This window comes from Strix uralensis, chromosome 1, assembly GCF_047716275.1.
Source record: "Strix uralensis isolate ZFMK-TIS-50842 chromosome 1, bStrUra1, whole genome shotgun sequence".
Taxonomy (NCBI): domain Eukaryota; kingdom Metazoa; phylum Chordata; class Aves; order Strigiformes; family Strigidae; genus Strix; species Strix uralensis.
The window spans coordinates 172832269-172849579 of NC_133972.1; positions in this window are offsets into that span (position 1 = coordinate 172832269).

The window sequence follows — 17311 nt, forward strand, 5'->3', positions numbered from 1 at the left end:
ATAGGATTTTTCAATTCTAATTTCTGCTTCAAGTCTACTAGTCATGCTAATACTAAAGCTTAACTTTTAAATAAGAAAAATCCACTATAACAAGGAAAGAAAAAAAAAAAAAAAAAAAGGTTCTCCTTGATTTAAGAGATACAGGGATGGAGAATCCATCACAGAATTAGTTAAGCAGATTAAATAGTTAATAGCACAGCGTTACAAATTTATTCCTTAATTTCTTCTCTAAATTAGAGCCCTGCAAATAATTGATATTTTGGTTCACTGGGCAAATTAAAAATAAAAAAGAAAGAAATTGATAACAAAAGAAAACATTTTGGCATGAATGAACTCTTCAATTTGTAAACTAAAACACTGCTATGAAGGGCTGAGAAATGTGAAGTCTAATTATAGTAGCACTGCAACTGTAGTAATGAGGGACTAGCGAGTGTGACTGATAAGCAGAAGATAATGGTCTAATAGGCATGATGTGCACAGCCCTTCGAAGACTAACAAAAACCTACGTGAGACATCTGTGGGATTGTGTGGAGGACAGGCACACCAAAAAATCTTTGAAAATGGTATTTAAAGGTGAAGAATAACCAGCGAACATGTGGCTCTGCTGGTGATTGAATTCTTCGTGCATGCTTTGTGCATGGACAAGGCAATTAGCTGGCTGAAATGCACACATCAGGAGATTGCCAGCAGTAGGAGAAAGCGTGATACTAAAAGACGAACTTAATCCTCTGGATGTGGACTGCTGGCACAGCTGGACCCCGATGCGTGATGGCTGGTTATTAGCACATGGTATTTGGCTTGCTGTCTGCTGTACTGCACTGAATGAGAAAAGTGCAGGACAAATTCAACCTTCAGTCTAGGTCTGTGCTTTGAGGAGATCTAAGCTTAGACTGGGAGAGATGATTAGAGACAGACTCTGGAACAGGCAACCATTTCCAGTGGGTGAAGCAGATCTTGAACAGAGCAGCTAGTTTAATTAATTTCTTTCTCTTCTTTTTTTTTTTTTTTTTAATTAAAAAAGATGGATGTTTACATTTTGCAATGATTATTCTATGACCCTATTATTTTTCCAAGATCAGTGAGGGTAGATTTACCAGAGGGACTAGTGGAGGTTGCTAGTCCTTCATCCTCCCCTCTTGGATGATATTCAACCTATATATGTTGCCACTTGTATGGTAGCAAACACAAGCACTGGTGACTCTTTCCTTCTCTGCCTGTCTCCTCCAACATATGCATTTTGGCTGCATCATGCTCTGTATATTTGGGTAACATCAAACTGAAAAAGTAGTCTATTTTCTTAGAAAATGACACCTCTCTAGCGATAGTTCCAAAAAGTTTCAAGAATGTCATTCTTTTGAAAGATTTTTAACTGATTCATTGGTAATTTCAGCCAAGAAAAAAAAAAGTTTTTTCTTTTATTCTGGGTCCTTCTGGTTTCCGTTTCTGAAGCTGTTATTCCTGTCTTACCCTCATGTGAAGGAACCTCAATATTGCTTGAAGATCAGTGATGGTTACTCTACTTTTCCCCTTCTTTTTTCCCTTCCTTTAAAAATACAGCCCTTTAGACTCATTTATCTCTTTGGAAGCAGGTAGAAAGCAGGTCAAGAAAAACAATAAATGTGATGAATGGGAAAATCTTCAACAAACACACACAATATCTTTTCAATATGGTGAAACAATGCCACGACCAGGAACTTTGTTATACTCAGAAGTGACAACTTTAAAACCAAGCTCAGAAACCAAAACATTTCATTCCTTCCCCAGCCATTTCTCTACCTATGTTGTGGGTGTGTAATGGATGTCTTTTGGGCCAACAGGCCATCATTGAATGAAGTATCTGTAAAACAAATAGAATGAAAATTGTAACTTGAGCTGAAGGGCTAGAGATCCCCAGAAGAGACAATTAATATCCTGTGTGGATAGAAAAGGTAAGCAACACACATTCACCAAAACCTGGTTATGTTTTTCAGATGTTCCAGACTGTGTAGGGTTTGGTGTTGTAACAAAAAATTAAGACTTACATTGTAATTAGCAGATAAAGAACTTACAGTCACCAGCAATCCTCTCGAGACCATCCCGGCTTTTTCAGCTGCAGTAATATATTCATGGATTACAAAAATAATTTAAATTACATTCCCATGTAGTGGATGTAGGATTTGTGAGATGACATTGAATTGCTTTATCAGAATTTTGGGCATACCTGCTTCTGAATCAGGGAGGATAAGGAAGGAAGAAAAGAACTAATTAGACATAAGAAAAAAATAATGATGAAATCTGAGATCACAGCATTATTGGAACATATCTGATGGGATGAGGAATGAAGAAAACTGGATATTGGCAGGTGAATTCCTTGCTTGTTTTGCTAGGCTAACTGATCTACCAACAACTCCTCATACCAAAATATGTTGTGGTCCATCCAGGCAAGTGTAAAAACCTGTGGATCAATCAAGGCATGGGACACATGGAAACAACAATTCTCCCCTTCAGCACAGAGCAAACAAGGGTTCTTCAAAGGTCTGGGCAGAGGAGGGTAGGTAGGAGAGGCTGCGTATTGGATTAATCACAGGCAAATGCCAAATCCCAGAAGGAACAAAACAGCCAATGATCTGCAACATTTTTTCCAAGGGCAGAGCTATGGAGAAGCACTTGGCCAGCTACTGAGAGAGGAGCAGAGATCTGTGGTGCTTTGGCTCTTGCTGGAAAATGCAGTTCCCCAGTAGCATCCCCTCCTTCGGCTCCTTCCCGGAGATCATGTGGCAGTTTGTTATTCCAGATGACCCTTCTTTCTGAATCCCCTTTTCCCACGATGTGAGCAAACCTGTTCTGATCTCAACTCCTCTTCCTGAGAATAAGAAATACTGAGTTTTATTTGTGCTTCTAAGAAGTCTCTAGCTGTCTCTAAAGGACCACTTTCCTGGTTATTCCTTGGTATATTTTGGAAAGTGAAATGCCTTCTTTAGTCTTTCTGAAATTTGATGTATAACCCTGAGGCAACTTTTCCATTCCTTAACTGAAACAAAAATTGGCAAAGGGCTACTGTGAACTTCCCTCTTTTTTTTTTTTTTTTTTTGTTCACACTAGCACCTCCAGGAAAAGTGTTTTCGATGAATCCCAAATTCAGAGACTGAACTTTCAACTTTGGGTTACTGGAAATGCCTGCAAGAAAAGGTGGCAATTTTGACTTCATTGTGCTCAGAAGGAAATACTTATGAAATAGTTGCATTTCAGCATGAAAATACTTGATGTATCTCAGAGTGATGTTGGAGACAAACGTGAGAACAGATGCTCCAGGGAAGACCAAAAGCTTGGTCTACTCAGTGTGTTGTCCCCTGCAGTGAGCAGTAGCAGATGCTTGGAGTAGAATAAAAAAGCCGATGCCTCATCACTATACTATCCCAACCTCCAGCAAACTACCTTCTATGTTCTTTCCAAGTCAGATATTATGTCTTGTTGTTTGAAAGCCTTTTATGAAGCTTTTATTTCATGACATTGTGAATTTGCTAGAGGAACAACTGAACCTACATGATGCAGGCTGTCAGATGAAAGCAGTCATTCCCAAGTTATGGCTCTTGAGTAAAACATTGCCCATAAAACTTGTGAGCATTAGACAGCCTGTGAATAGAGGAAATACAGATGTTTAGTCACATATGGAAAAGTGACAGGAGTTTGTCACCAATGTTTAAGAGTTTGCTACTATCCATGGGTGGGAGAAGGATGAGTCCACACAAATAGGTGATTCCAGTGGCTCTGTTGACTCTCAAAATCTATTAAATGGCAAACATTTATCTGGGAGGGAAAAAAAGAGGTCTCTGACAATCCCCATTACCACCCTGAATTTGAAGAGTATACAAGAGACACAAGTTACTCATTTTACTGGGTTGAGACTCAAAGCTATCTGAAACTTGTTCTTTGGCTGATTAAAACCCAGTGATTTCAAATTTCGGGTTTTGAGCAAACCTATCCCACTTATTTCAACTGTCTCAGAACATAACCTCTTTAATTGACTGAACAGTGGAACACTGTGTTCTGTTTCTACTCAGTTATTTATACTCTTCCAATGACAAATATTAAAAAAAAAAAAAAAAGACAAAGAGAAAAAGAGACAGAGCCTGGGCAGCCCAGTAACCTGCTGAAACATGCCAGATGCTTTGGACTTTTCACGCTCCTGATGTTTGCTTTGACATAAATTGGGCCCAATATTACTAATTTGCAACAAGAACATTTTGCTTATTAGGAACGTGAAGTGAATTATAATAGGAAATCAACTGACAGTGGCTGAGAAATTGCACAGCCTTGTGGATGATGTACTTTCATAGCTCAAAAACCTGTGGAGCTGGGTTCAGTGAGGACATCCTTCAAGCAATTCCTTGGTCAAGACTGAGAAGTCCTTGGGTAGAAATTTGATGCCCACTGATTTTCAGGACTCCATTTCTTCATGGGCCTCAACCAAGGTCTAAAAGGATGGGTTTGTTACTTCATCTAGCCTTAAAATCTGTGGTCTGCTGAACTAAACATCTGGGAAATCAAGTACTGTGGCAATATTTCCTTACTGTTACCGGTTACCTACATAATAAAATGTCCTGTAATGAGGTCCTGAGAAAAACAGGCAGATTCTCTGGCTGTGTGTATCTCTGTGCATATCTCTAGCTGTGTGGGTCAGTCACCCAATATGTCTGTAATTCATACCAATAAAGCTAAGGGACAGGTCTACAGAAAATGTTATCAACATATGCAACAGTATTTAGAGGCTGTAGATAACCATACACCTTCTTTGGGGCTTTACAAAGATATTGTCAGAACGTACCAGATGGCAGAAAATTGGTTCTAGAACAATTTCTTCATGTTGTCATATATAGTTATAAACACCAAACTTGTGGATGTAAATTCAGTCACAGCCTGAGAAAATCATGGTAGGCAGAAGGGATGCAAGGCACAGTTTAGAAGTCACAGGTTTTGGTCAGTGTGTCTTTCTGCCTTTATCCTCCACATGGTGCCAAGTAAAGATTAGAATTAAGTCAGAAGTACAGGAGGAAAAATGCCCCCACTCAAATCTTCCCCCACTCCAAACCAACTGCCTGCAGGACTGAGGAGAAAAGACTCAGTCTGTCTTCTGCAGGCATTTTTTGCAGGACATTCCGCAGCAGACAGACCACCCAAGTGCCATGCCTTACCCAGCTTGATGACATCAGTAATTATAAGCGGGTTCTGTGTCCCACTTTCAAATTCTGGATGCAATCAAATGTCACTCAGGGATAACTTGATAGCTCTTGGTCAGATAACCTCAAAGGATCTGTGAACACTGATATAAAGATGTACCTGATCATCTCCGTTAGTATGGCTGGGACAGAGTACGGAATTAATGCACCGTGTGATCCTAGGATGGGGTTGGCAGCTGTTTGACACGTTGAAAAGATATGTTTGACTGGTCATATGAACTTCCAATCCTATCCTTAAAATTCATCTTCTTCTTTGAAGATGATGATCTGTAACCACATCTAAGAGCAAGGATAAAGTGGAGGGTGAATTGGAGCAATTTGGCATGCATCTTCCATGGACCATTCTTGGAAAACAGAAGACCGGAAAAACAAGATGCATATTGAGCCCGGAGCCAGAACAGAAAGAAAAAAAAAAAAAACCAACTGAAGAATAAGAGAATTAATGCTGATCTCCCAGAGCTGAGATTTGCATAGAGAGATGTCCCAAGAGGCTGGAAACCAGCAGTAGGGTATGGGAACAAACCACTGCAAGAGAATATATTTTAGAAAAAAAAAAAAAAACAAAAACAAAACAAAAACAAAAAAACAAACCACAGACTACATCTTGAGCTAATCAGTTAACAAAATGGATATGGAGGTTGTCCAATTTTGCTGCTGCCTCTTCTCACCCCACAGAAAGAAATACCAGGAGCCTAGACCAGTGAAATCACAGCACAGATGCTTGTCCCAAGGGCAACCTGCAAGGAGGAGATGCCCTATTTGAAACACGGCCAGGAAAAAAAAAAAAAAAAGAGGTCAGTATGCTCACTTGGTCTGTGGTTTTACTCAGGGAATACACAAAAGCATCAAAAGACTCTGCTTATCTCATCCAGGCCACTAAATGGGCAATATTAGAGGAGTTTCAACCATTTTGAGACAAGCTCAGCAGTCTGCCAGGAAGTATGATTCCAGTAAACTGTGTCTCCTGACAAGCTCTCTCAGTGCCAAGTCAATCATGAATGAGTTTATGAAGCTGTCTGCTCCACTTAGACTGCCCAAGATAGTCCTGCAGGGTTTCTCTGAAGGAAATGAAAGAGCAGGCCTGCTGTAATAGCTAATGCATCTTTCTGACAGAGAAGAAATAAAATGTAGCTCTGGATTTACCATGTGAATTCTACTGAAACCAGGGACGGAATGTGAAGCTGCCTAGAAGAACCCAGCCTGGGAGGGTAACCTAACCCAATCCATCCATGGACTGGAGAAAGAATTTGTCATCCTTATGAAGAGGGCATCCACAACCCTCTTTTCTCGGTTGGATGGGATATCGGTGGCTCATAAGACTAAAATCAGATGCTTGTGGGAGTATCTGGGAGCTTCAGATCCCACCCAGGCTAATGATTCTCTCCACTATGAGGCTTCATGCCCTGGTGTCCTGAAGCCAAATATCACAGTGGTACAGCAGCTGAACCCACCACCCACTCAGGAAAGATTTATGAAACACATGAGGAAATTAGGTGCCAAACTCTCCTTGATTTATATGCTGATTTGCAGTCTCTATGAGATGAAGACATGATTTTATGATCACGATTGGTCCATTCCACCAAAATACAATCTCAAGAGCAATGGTCTCTCTATCCCCAAAAAAGTCTAACCCAAAACAAAATAAAACAAAACAAAACGATCAGGGTTTTATTATGGGGTGAGTTGTTTGTTTTCTTTCCTATGAATGAGGTCTTTTATTTCTTCTCCTCTCATTCATCCCCTCCCTTCACCTTTGTTTTCTTTTAATATTCTGGAGTAGGAACAGGTAAATAGTGTCACTGTAATTGAATAATTCCTTGACAACTGTCATTCTGACTCAATTAAGGGAAAGGTGCAAAAATCCTTGTAGATATTTCAGTCAGCCATAAAATTGCAATCAAATTCCCAAAGGTTGAAAGGAATTGGGTGTGAAGAGTGAAGATTTGTGACTCTTATCCTTTGATATGAATATGTAAATCATATCCTATTTATATTCCCTAATGGTGAAAGGCACCTGGAGGCAGAGGTCTCAGCAACACCCCCGAAGAGACTTACATGGTGGTCAGGTTTTGCAGCTACCTCTTTCCAAAGTGGTGTACTACACCTGAATGATTTTCCAGCCACAAGAATGTGTTACAGCAATGAAATTCAGAGATTAATTTCAATCTGAAATTTGGGCAATAATCCTTTTACCTGTCTTACAATCCTAGAGCTGCCTCTTGAGTCCCTTTCTCATTTGCACCTTTCAGACAGATACCTCCAAAGTCCCATCCTTACTACAGCAGACATGTTCATGTTTGAAAGGAAGTATGCACACCATGAATAAGTTTTGACAGACCTTTTCTGAGAAATTTAGTCTTTGACTGTTACGACTGTGGGGTGTCCCTCAGGTATGCTCAACATCATATGTCAAGAAAGAGGGTTGCTATATCCCTTCCTTTCTATAGCAATAGGACTACCACCACCTTCCCTTCCCCTCTTCAAGTAACATCTGCTGGGAGAAGGGAACTTCAATCCATCCCACTCCTACCAGTTTGATGCCAGTGTCAGCAACAGATGACCCTGGGCAGGGGTCACAGGTCAGCAGGAGAGAACCTTAGGAGCAGCACAAAGTGATTCCAGCCAATAAGTCAGCTTCATTGGGGGCCCAACTTAAAAGCCTCTACTCAAATGTACATAGCATGAGGAATAAACAAGAAGAGCTGGAGATGTGTGCACGTCTGCAGGGCTACGATCTTACTGGCATCTCCGAGACATGCTGGGATGGCTCCTATGACTGGAGTGTTAGAATAGAAAGAGAAAAGCTCTTTAGGGAGGGCAAGCAGGGGGAACGAAGAGGGAGTATTGTCCTCTATGACAGTGACCAACTGCAGTGCATGGAGCTCTGTCAGGGGATGGATGAGAAGCTGACTGAGAGCTTATGGGTCAGGACTAAAGGGAGGGCAGGGGCAGGTGACATTATAGTGTGGGGGTCTGCTACAGGTCACCTGACCAGGAAGACCGAGCAGATGAGACCCTCTATAAACAGATAGGAGCAGCCTCACATTCATAATCCTTGGTCCTCATGGGGGATATCTGTTGGAGGGATAACACAGCAGGGCACAAACAATCCAGGAGGTTCTTGGAATGCACTGATGATAACTTCCTTCTCCAAGTAATAAAGGAGCCAAAGAGGAGAAGTGCTATGCTGAACCTTGTTCTCACCAGCAAGGAGGGGCTGGTTGGGATTGTGAAGCTCAAGGGCAGCCTTGGCTGCAGTGACCATGAAATCACAGAATCACAGAATCATCTAGGTTGGAAAAGACCTTGAAGATCATCCAGTCCAACCATTAACCTAACATTGACAGTTCCCAACTACACCATATCCCTCAGCGCCATGTCGACTCTACTCTTAAACACCTCCAGAGATGGGGACTCCACCACCTCCCTGGGCAGCCCATTCCCATGCCTAACAACCTGTTTTGTAAAGAAATGCTTCCTAATATCTAGTCTAAACCTTTCCTGATGCAACTTGAGGCCATTACCTCTTGTCCTATCGCTTATTACTTGGTTAAGGAGACTCAAATGGTGGAGTTCAAGATCCTTAGAGCAACGATGAGGGTGCGCAGCAAGCTCACTACCCTGGGCTTCAGGAGAGCAGATTTTGGTCTCTTCAGAGATCTGCTTGGCAGGGTACCGTGGGATAAATTCCTGGAGGGAAGTGTGGAATAAGAAAGCTGGTTGTTATTTAAGGATCACCTCCTCTGAGCTCAGGAGCAATGCATCCCAACAAAGAGGAAGTCAGGCAAAAATGACAGGAGGCATTTGAACAAGGCGATGAACAAGGAGCTCCTGGAAAAAATCAAACACAAAAATGAAGTCTACAGAGGGTGAAAGCAAGGACAGAGAGCCTGGGAGGAATAGAACGAAATTGTCCAAGCAACCAGGGATCAGGTTAGGAAGGCCAAAGCAGTGATAGAATTAAATCTGGCCAGGAATATCAACAGCAGCAAGAAAAGCTTCTGTAGGTACATCAGTGATATAGTGAAGACTAGAGAAACTGTGGTCCCTCTCCAGAAGGGAACAGGAGACCTGATTACCCAGAACATGGAGAAGGCTGAGGTGCTCAACAACTTTTTTACCTCAATCTTCACTGGCAAGTGGTCCAGCCACACCACTCAAATCACAGAAGGATAAGGCAAGGATTGGGAGAATGAAGAACTGCCCACCATAGGAGAAAATCAGGTTTGAGACCAGCTAAGAAACCTGAAGGTGCACAAGTCCATAGGACCTGATGAGGTGCACCTATGGGTCCTGAGGAAACTGACAGATGAAGTGGGGCTAAGCCACTATCCATAATATCTGAGAAGTCATGGCAGTCTGGTGAAGTTCCCACTGACTGGAAAAGGGGAAACATAACCCCCGTTTTTAAAGAGGGGTAGAAGGAAGGACCCAGGGAACTACAGGCCAGTCAGTCTCACCTCTATGCCCAGGAAGATGATGGAGCGGATCCTCTTGGAAACTGTACTATGGCACATGGAAAATAGGGAGGTGATTGGTGACAGCCAACATGGCTTCATGCTTGACAAAGTCATGCCTGAAAAATCTGGCGGCCTTCTGTGATGGGGTTACAACACTGGTGGCTAACGGAAGAGCAACAGATGTCATCTACCTGGACTTGTGTAAAGCATTTGACACTGTCCCACACAATGTCCTTCTCTCTAAATTGGAGAGACATGGATTTGACAGATGGACCACTTGGTGGATAAGGAACTAGCTGGATGGTTGCACTCAAAGAGTTCAAGTAAACAGCTCAATGTCCAAGTGGAGAGCAGTGATGAGTGGCATTCCTCAGGGCTCACTATTGGGACCGGTGCTGCTTAATATCTTTGTCAGCGACATGGACAGTGGGATTGGGTGTACACTCAGGAAATCTGCCAACGACACCAAGCTGTGAGGTACAGTGGACACAGTAGAGGGAAGGGATACCATCCAGAGGGACCTGGACAGGCTTGAGAGGTGGGCCCGAGCCAAACTCTTGAGGTTCAATAAGGCCAAGTGCAAGTTCCTGCACATGGGCTGGGACAAACCCAAGCACAAATACAGGCTGGGAAATGAGTGGACTGAGAGCAGCCCTGAGGAGAAGGACTTGGGGGTGTTTGCTGATGAGAAGCTCAACATGACTTGGCAATGTGCACTCACAGCCCAGAAAGCCAACCGTGTCCTGGGCTGCATCAAGAGAAGTGTGGCCAGCAGGTTGAGAGAGGGGATTCTCCCCCTCTACTCCACTCTCGTGAGACCCCACCTGCAGTTCTGTGTCCAGCTCTGGGGGCACCAACATCAGAGGACACAGACCTGCTTGAGTGGGTCCAGAGAAGGCCACTAAGGTGATCAGGGGGCTGAAGCACCTCCCCTGTGAGGACAGGCTGAGAGAGATGGGGGTGTTCAGCCTGGAGAAAAGAAGGCTCCAGGGAGACCTTAGAGCGGCCTCCCAGTACCTAAAGGAGGCCTATGGGAAAGATGGGGAAGGACTCTTTGTCAGGGAGTGCAGGGATAGGAGGAGGGGTAATGGTTTTAAACTGAAAAAGGGTAGATTTAGATTAGATATGAGGAAGAAATTTTCTACAGTAAGGGTGGTGAGGCACTGGCACAGGTTGGCCAGGTAAGTTGTGGCTGCCCCCTCCCTTGAAGGGTTCAAGGCCAAGTTGGACGGGGCTTTGAGCAACCTGATGTAGTGAAGGATGTCCCTGCCTGTGGCAGGGTGGGTTGGACTAGATGACCTTTAAGGTTCCTTTCAACCCAAACCATTCTATGTTTCTATGATCTTCTTCCCCTTTCCCCATTAAAATATCTTTTTCCTCACATGACAGTTGAGTTAATATAAAAATCACAGTCTCTGTTTTAAACTGGTTGTGTGTGATATGATCATCTGCTTAAACACTTCTTCTGGCAACTCTGGCAACTCTTTGACTGTTTTTTTTTTTTTTTTGCTCTCCCTTCAGATCAAACAGAGTGAGTCATTTGCATTTTCATGATGAGCAGCTTCCTACTTCTTTACAGGGTGCAATAACTGGACTCCATGATTTTAAGGATCTTTTCCAGACTAAATGATTCTATAATTAATCAATTAATCATGTCCTACCTGGCTTTCTGCATCTTCCTTTCTCTCACTTCTCTTCTTCCCAATCAAACCATTCTAGTCTGCCTACCCTTGAAGGCACAAAAATATAGAGTAAGGTTTGTAATGTATCTACCAAGGCTAATAAGTTTTGCTTTATGGCTTCTGGTCTTACAAAATGGTCTTACAAAAATGCTCTCTGAGTTGTAATTATATCCTTTAACATCACATGATTGCTTGAAGATATTGAGGGAAGTGTGAGATGTTGGAAATATTTCAACTGACAAAGGAAAGAATTGACAAATGGGCTTTTGCTCTTGCTTTATTGCAAAGCAACTATAAGATGTAGAATCTACAGTACTGGCTTTAAACATGATAACAATGTGAAAATTCATATACATAACTTGACTTGCAAGTGCAATCGACAGGAGTCTTACCTCAGTGATATTTTCTGTTCTATTACCGAGTCCTTGCTCTGCCAACCAAGCATCAAGAGCTCATCTTGCTTTTAATTGGTAAATATTAAACTAAACTGCTTAGATTTCTTATTTTCCCTATCAAAGATTTGCAAACTCACAAGACAGAACTGGGAAGACTCAGCTTGCTTATATTGTCTTCAGATTCTCTTTCTGTATTAGATGTACATCCTTTACTGTAGGCAGTAATATGCTTCCCTCAGCTGCCATTCAAATGTTCCTGGTGTGTACAGCATGTACAAAGCAGCATGGTCTGACACAGGGGTCAACAACCTTCCCTGAGTGACGTGCCAGACTACTTTTCCTTCATAAATTAGAGATGAGATGAGATGAGATGAGATGAGATGAGATGAGATGAGATGAGATATGAGATGAGATATGAGATGAGATATGAGATGTGATGGGAAAAATGCAGCAGAGGCCAATGAATGCAAAATTATAAAGGTATGGCTGGTCTACTGGTGGCTAGAGTTTACCTTTCTGCAAAGTAGTGGCTTCTGTTGAGTTTGGAGGTCCACAGGACCTACTGCAGGTATCTGTTCAGATGCTGTGTCTGCCAGCTATATAGAGCAGCAACTATGCTTCATGATGCTCTCCAGGGAGTGGTCACTGTTCCCCAAACAAACAATGTGACCTTATTCATATACCTACTGCCTCTAGGGTATGGACTCTAAAGATGTGCCCTTTTCCATGGCTGGGCTTCCTCAGCAAGTGAACTATTTGCTTTTCTCCAAATTTGAGATTTCTGGAAAAAAAAACAGAGAGCAAACAAGGGTACCCGAAGGCATGGTCTAGTGCCTAGATCACCACACTGGGATGTAGATTTTCCCTCTAGGTTTCTGGCATGCATGACCTTCAACAAGTCACACCATCTTCTTGGCACAGCAGAAATGAAGGTAAGACGTTACATTGAAAAGAGATGGCTTTCTGAGTTTCTCTGCAAGAATACATGCTATGTCCTTCTGTGATGGAATTATTGTAAACCAGGAACATGAAGACGACAGGTCTGATTCAGTATGGCAAATCTTACCTTGGTTTAAGAGTGATTATACTTTCTGGGTTTGTTTTCCCCATGCAGGAGAGCTGGGTACACTCACTAAATTCCTGGAAGATGGAATTTTACAGAAATTCTGTCACTGGAGGTCTAACGGTTATGGTGTGGTCAATGGATATAAAAGTAATGGAAGATCTACCACAAGAATAAGGACCTTGCCAATACACTGAGATGCAAAAATAGCTGCTTCCTGCATGCAGGTCGTTTCTGCTTTTTCAAATTTGGAAATTAAAAGACTGGCTTTTAATTTCTGAATGCCAGTCACACAAAAGCAGGGACACCTAGTAAAATGTCAGAAGACAATCCCATTGAGCATAAACTGGATCTTATCAAAGAAGGACATGATAAAATAATTGAAACCACACACCAAGAACAAATCAACAAACAAACAAAAAAACAACTAGAAAGAGAAGTTCAGGAGTTTTTTCTGTTGAGAATTGTTGTAAGCAGTGCATTTTTCACATTTCTGTGACTAGATTTGAGCAGCAGAGGCTGGAAAAAGAATGTAGGCTGATTTTGGAGAAGCATTAGCATAGTGAATCAATTATTGAGGAATCTTTTATAATAGTGGTGAGTGCTTTTTCCATCCTTACATTTCAAATGTGCTCAGTGTATGTAAGAGAAAACAGCATTTTAAGAAGCTCACAATGGGATTTTAAACTGTGGTGCCCTGGATCTATCACTTGATCTTGCAGTTCACATACCTCTTGCATATCTCCATCAAATCCTTGAATAACTTCTGCTAATAAGAGAATATCCTTCAGTTATACTCTGTGATTCACTTTTTACCCCTGAAATGAGCATCAGGGAACCATGTTTCTTCTTGTTCTTAACTGGTTTTAACCACACTTCAAAGTCAGGTCAGGTACAGCCATCCTATTATCTTTCCCTGGTTCCAATGTAACTGCACCTTATATTCCAATCTTTGTTTAACAGCATAACACAGATGAACTTGGAAATGTAAAACAGAATGCCCTTCTACTATAACAATTATTCTTTTAGCGTTGATGGCTAGGGGCGTTCAAGATACTAAGTTGGTAAACAAATCCAATATAGATCTTGATCACAAAGCACAGAAAATTAAAGCTACTCATTTCTCATAGCATTCAGTCTCTACACCACACACACAGAAATTAGGCTGATGATATCTACAATCTACAGAAGATCCATGTAAGCTCCAGGAGCAATATGGTGATGGACCATACATACATCCTAAGATTATACTAGTCTGGCTGTAAGTGCAAAAGAGTGCCAGTTAATCACAGAGAAATAATCAAATTAAAGAGATTTACAAAACGATGTTAATGTACTCTGTGGTAGAGGCAAGAACTTCTACTTCACGCATTCCAGATTCAGGAGGACCATAAAAGTGTCTGTCTTATTTTTTCCAGGAAGTCCTTTTTTAAGCCCTATTTTATGACAGACTGTCATGGTTTAACCCCAGCCAGCAACTAAACACCAAGCAGGATGCTTGTTCACTCTTCCCCTCTCCCGGTGGGATGGGAAGGACAATTAGAAAAAAAAAGTAGAACTCGTGGGTTGAGATAAGAACATCTTAATGACTAAAATAAAATATAATAATAATAATAATAGTAATGAAAATGAATATAACAAAAAGAAATAAAGCCCCAAAAAATACAAGGGATGCACAATGTAATTGCTCACCACTTGCTGACCAATGCCCAGGCAGTCCCTGGGCAGCAATTTGCTCCTCCCAGCTAACTCCTCCCAGTTAATATACTGAGCATTATGTTCTATGGTATGGAATATCCCTTTGGCTGGTTTGGGTCAGCTGTCCTGCCCATGCTCCCTCAGATCTTCTTGTACACCTCCTCTCTGGCAGAGCACGGGAAACTGAAAAATCCTTAATTTAGGGTAAGCACTACATAGCAACAACTAAAACATCAGTGTGTTATCAGCATTATTCTCACACTGAATCCAAAACACAGCACTGTACCAGCTACTAGGAAGAAAATTAACTCTGTCCCAGCTGAAACCAGGATGCAGAATTTATTGCCTTGCATGTGTTCCTTCATATTTACCTGATCTGTTTCTGTACAATTCAGTGTTCTTCATGGCAGTTTTCCTGGACAGTCTTTCACTCTGCATTACGCTATTTTTCTCCCCACATACTTTCCTTTAAAGAAGGAGATTGCATAGCAATCCTCTGTTTAGTACTATTCATTCTCCAAAGAAACACATATTTTGAGAAAAAACATACTGCACAGACGTTGACAAGTAGATTTCTCAGAGTCTGTCTTGTACATGACAGCACACAGTTGGCATTCATCACGCAATGGTGTTTGTCTATATTTAGCCATATTGAAATATCTCTTTCTAGTATCAACAGCATGTCTTCATTAATTCTAACATCCTCTCTGATCATTTTTAAACTCATTGAGATTAAGTGAGACTCAAATGGAGTTTGAAGGGGCAACAGCGCCATGGTGAATATAAGCACCGAAAGTGCTTTGACACCGAGGTCTCAGTGTTACCTGCATCACATCTATTGCCAGCAAACCCAGCCCAGACTGTTTATTTATGAGCTTTGTCTATCCACTGTTGGTTACTGGTTAGATAATATTTCCATTTAGATAGAAGAATGTCTTTTTTTCAAGAAAAAAGACAGAAAAAGGCAGTAGCATATTGAGTCTAAGAAAATAAGACCTGGAGATGCCTGAAACATCTCAGTGTCTGAACTTAGAAGTCTGTAAAGTTTGGTCTTTGGCACAATTCTAGACATCACTTTTTTTCACATCACTACAGATAATCTTCTCAGAAATAGAAATATGCGGAGGTAAAGAGGAAATAATTCTGCAGAGACATCAACTAAGCCACTGCAAATGTCTATTGGCAGAAACATCCCAAATTCACTTAAGTGAAGACTTTCACTAATAGTTGAAGATATTTATTGCTTGCTCCAGTTTCAGACCTGAAGCAAATGAAAGCAAAGATTGAGTATGACATTGCTTTGGCCATGAAAGGTCACTTCAGAAGTGGCCCCTCCTTCACATTGAGAATCCTAATGCAGATCACGCTGGAATCAATGGAGATCTTTCCATCCAATTAACTACACTTTGTGGCAGACTCAGAGGTCTTTGTTACAGACAGGTCAGCACTTGGCAATAGTGTTAATATACCTGGGCTAGCAGCCAAGGATTCCTGTTTTTGCTGATGTCGTATTGAAACCTTTTCCCTGCTACAGTCAATGTATTCCTTGCCTCAGTAATTTTCTAAGCCCCAGTGCATGGACCCACCATCTATAATAATGTACAGATGCTCCTCTATGTCACCATCTAAATTTAAATGTTCACCTGGATGCCATAGACTTCACTAAATACATGAATAGGATGAAATTTCTTGTGCTTTTAATGTGGTAGAAATTACACCAATAGATCTGGGAGGTTTGTCCATGACAGTATCATCGTCCATGATGCCTGTGTAGGTTCAGATGGAGATGAGTGCCCATGCAGCTATTAGAAGGTGCTGGCATTCTCCGTTAGCAAGCTCCATTCTTGAACAGAGCTGCACAAATAGCTTCTGTTTATTTTCTTCTGCCCAGAAAAGGGAGACTGGCATCCTAGGTGATTGCAGTTCCTTTAAAAATCTGTTTAGGCCTCAGGCATACCTGATCCCCTCATCTTGCTTGTGTCTCTTTGTCACAAACTGCTCGTAAAAAAGGAAACTGTTCATAAAGAGGATGCCTCAAACAACTCGAGTGGGATGCCCTGTGGGGGAGAGGCGGAGAGAGTTCTGCAGAGATTTCTGTGGAGGTGGGGCAGCGGTCTGTTTCTCTCCCTCTCCCTCCTGTTGCTACACAGAGACAGAACTTGCCTAACTGCTCAGGGGCAAACCAGAGAAAATGAGAACCTTCTGGAACAACCCATTGCGCAGGTGTAAGAAAGACTATATAATGACATCACCCCACCTATGTCTTTGTCAACCCATCACCTAGGGACTAAGCTCACTAATCCATGACAATGTGGCATCCAAGGGTGGTGATTCCCCTTTTCCTATCCCCTCCTCTTCTTTTTTCTCTTTCCTCTTTCTGTTCTTTCTCCTTCTTACATATACTAATGTACATGCGCTTTGTATGAATTGTGACAGGTTGTTAGGAAAATAGTCTCATCACCAAAGTACCTTTATTTTCTTGCGAAGGTTATCAGTTGTTCATTGCCAAATTGCCTCCATCCCTTCACTAAAGTTGTCAGTTAATAAAGTTACCAGCAAAATTGTTCCTCTGAGTCACTGTCATGACACGACTCACCCTGTCGAGCAGACGGCTCTTCCACTGGCACACAGGCTCTCAGGGAATCCAAAAGATTCACCCCCCTTGCAACCCACCACGTGGGATGAGACAGTCTTCACCAGGTGGTGTCTTCCAGGTAAATCACATCCAAAATACAAAGCTCATTAGCCTTGCTCAGACCTGATGTGAAGGTAGGCTCTGAGGGGGATAGTATTGGGT